The sequence below is a fragment of the Nanorana parkeri genome, unplaced genomic scaffold (assembly GCF_000935625.1).
Source record: "Nanorana parkeri isolate BGI_ZX_2015 unplaced genomic scaffold, ASM93562v1 scaffold2505, whole genome shotgun sequence".
NCBI lineage: Eukaryota > Metazoa > Chordata > Amphibia > Anura > Dicroglossidae > Nanorana > Nanorana parkeri.
Genome location: NW_017308773.1, coordinates 1 through 3803, shown reverse-complemented (window position 1 = coordinate 3803; position 3803 = coordinate 1).

Sequence of the window (3803 nt, the reverse complement as noted above, 5' to 3'; positions counted from 1 at the left end):
ATTCAGTCTTGGGCACCAGCTGCTTGCTGCTACTGTGCTGATTCTACAACAGTAGCAGCAAGCAGCTGGTGCCCAAAACTGAATGATAGGGGCTCGACGTCGAGGTGGGGTGGGGGGAAGTCTTTGCAGAGGACAAAGCATCCCTCTGTCTCCCATATCTAAAAAAATTTAAGCTTTTTGTAATATATGTTGGAATGCCCTGAGTCTGACTAAATACCGCACTGCCCACCAGAGAGCCCTGCACCGACCACCAGAGAGCCATCCGGAGACCCTGGAGACACGAGGCTGTGATCCTGAAGCAACACAGACTATGTAGCTTTATATCTTTCTGCATTACTGTATAATGTGTTGCTGGGATCTGTAGTCCTCTATAGTTGGTGCTCTATAATGTGTTGCTGGGATTTGTAGTCCTTTAGAGTCGGTGGTATTCCGCATCGGTGTAAATAGCATTGCTGGGATTTGTAGTCCTCTATAGTCGGTGGTATTCTGCATTGCCGTATAATGTTTTGCTTGGATTTGTAGACTTCTATAGCTGGTGATATTATTCTGCATTGTTGTATAATATATTGCTGGGATTTTTTAGTCCTCTATAGCTGATGGTATTAGGCATTGTTGTGTAATCAGGGGTGTGGAAATTTTTTTTTAAAAATGACTTGTCCAAGGGATAAAGTGGGGGCCGAATCTACTTGGCCTTATGACAATCTACTTGTCCCAATACAAAAAAAATGTTCTAATCAAAACTAGGGATGCACCAATGCCAGTTTTTCCGTATCAACAAGAAACCTTTTTTTCCTTTTAAAAGGTCACTTTGCTGCAAAGAACGAACAAATCGACAATGAAACGAAAACGAATCGTACAGATTTCCGCTAACGAATTTCGTCCGAATCCCGAAACGAATTGACTTTCGGACCCGAATTCCGAAAAACGAAATAATGCAAAATCCGAATCAAAACGAAACAAAACTATTTTTTTGCTGGTGCACATCTCTAATATATTGCCGTTTCGGCAATATATTAAATGTAATGTGGGCACTTGCCAGCTTTAAAAACCTGATGTGCAGTGGAGACCCCCTGGGAACGCACAGAGCACCTTAGGTGAGGATATGAAGTGTGCGGGCCCCGTCTTCCTCCGGTGCTGCAGGGGCCCGGCTGCCTCCACCTCCCACCAGGCACCTGTATGGTCATCGGCCGATACTCATATTAGGTTCCCGGGCCCCTCAGGCTGACAGGGCCCCTTACATGAGTATCCGCAGTACCCCCCTGACGGCGGCCCTGTTCATTGTTGTAGTTATAGTAAACATACTCTGTCCTCATGTTATGAATAAACAGGAACACTCAGTAGAGAGGATTCCTGTTCATTTGTAACAGGGGCTGCAGAAAAAGAGATTGAGGACTTTTGTGTCCTCAATCTCTTTTGCTATTTTAAAAGGGAAATATCAGATTTCAAAAAACCATTTACAATATTACTATTGTGATGGAGTGTGTTTAGAAAGATATAGAGAAAAGCCAAAGATCTAGAAAAGATTCACCCAATCTAACAGGGATACAACAAGCAGCACTCAGAAACCTTGCAAATAATAAAATGATTGTCATCAAACCCTCAGACAAAGGGCGAAACATTGTGGTAATGAGCCACCCACAATATATATCTATGTGCAAGAAAATCTTGGACAACACCGATTGGTATAAAATAATAAAAGTTAAAGAAATTGAGCAATTTAACATAGAATATATTACCATTATTTACCAAGCCTATGGAAAAGGACTGATCGATAAAGACACCTTAAACTTCCTGGATAATAAACACCCAATCATGCCATGCTTCTATGCACTCCCTAAAATACATAAAAATCTAAGAAACCCTCCAGGACGTCCAATCGTGTCGGGTATTGGGTGCCTAACTGAAAAAGCAAGCAAGCTGGTCGACGAATATCTAAGAAACCATGTGACCTCACTACCATCATATTTAAAAGACACCTTATAACTCCTAAGGATAATTGAAGAAATGGAAGTTCCCCCACATGGAAGAAAAATATATTTTAAATATATTTTTAAAAAACATTCTTAATATATTCTTCCCAAATATATTGGCATATATTATTTTCTAAAAGAATTTGGCCATATTCAATATATTTCAAAAATATATTGCAATATAAATATATTTCAAAATATATTTAGGAATACATTGTGAAATATGCTGTGAATATATTCTAGAATATATATTAAATGCATTTATAAATGCATTTAGTAATATATTACTGTGCCCATAAATATATTTCAAAATATATTTAGGAATACATTGTGAAATATGCTGTGAATATATTCTAGAATATATATTAAATGCATTTATAAATGCATTTAGTAATATATTACTGTGGCCATAAATATATTTCAAAATATATTTAGGAATGCATTGTGAAATATGCTGTGAATATATTACTGTGGCCCTAAATATATTTCAAAATGTATTTAGGAATACATTGTGAAATATGCTGTGAATATGTTCTGAAATGCATTTCTAAGGCCTATAAAATCATCAACTATTTCTGATAGTTTTTAAAATATATTTCCAATGCATTTCAAATATAATCCAATACGTTAAAAAATTTATAGTATTCAATTCCAAAACATTTTCCAGATGAAGAAAAAAACAGTACAATGCACAAATCTTTTATTATCTTATTATCATGTAACAATACAGTAGAATACAATAGAAAAACACTTGTACAACACTCAGATGGTCGACATTTGCATTATAAAACTTATTTCTGTGAATCTGCTGAGGTCTTGACTGTTTCCTTCAGGCGATATTTTAATTCTGCAATTTTCCTGTTAACAGCATCGCTTATGACACCTTTTGAAGTCCCGGGAAACTTTTCAAAAGTTGCAGCTTTAAAAAATAAATGGAAAATATTAAACTTATTAGATGTTCCTTGTGAACCAAAAGCCCTGTAACAGATGCAAGAGTAAAGTAAACGAACAATTAGGGATGCACCAATACCATTTGTTCCAGACCAAGTACGAGTACAGATACTTTACAATGCCAATTACTAATACTTTTTTTTTTACAACAATGCAGACTAATGATTTTAGAACAGTGATGGAGCATCAGGGACCAGTCCCAGCTGCAAATGTTGCACCACTAGCAGTTGCTCCGGGGTGCCTGCCTGATATCCCAGGAGGCTAGGTCTCAGAAGGGCTCTGTGGGATCTTAGTGGGCTGTGCAGGGTCTTAGGAGCAAGGGTGTGGAATTTCTACCATCCAACATCAGGTTGTTTTCTACATTGTCTTCTACAGTTAGCCCTGCTGCGGGCTAGCAGGGCTAAATGTTTAGCAAGCAGCAGCCAACGCTATCCCCCCCCCCCCCCCCCCGGTTTTTCGGGGCCACCCACGCCGTGGGCACTCCAGGAGCACAGCAAACATTTCAGGATGGAGAGTGGCGGGCAGAGCAGAGAATGTCTGTTCTCCTTTCTGCTCTCTGTGAGAAGGGAGTGCTGTGCTCACAGCGCCACCTACTCAGCTGTCGCAAACTGTACAGAAGATTGAGCTCAGTAATGAGCTTGATGTTCTGTGTTGGAGGGCAGGTTCTATAAAAAGAACCTGTCAACTCCAAACACTATCATATAGGGACTTGTTAGCCTCTGTATGATAGCAATAAAGTTAAGTGAATAAAAAGAAACTAAAAAAACCGAAACAATAATCAAATTAAAAGCAAAGGTAAAAAATAATAAAGTTAAAAAAGTGTTAAAGTAAAAAAATAAATAAAATTAAACCAACCTCACCACCCCTGCCATCTTGATTTGA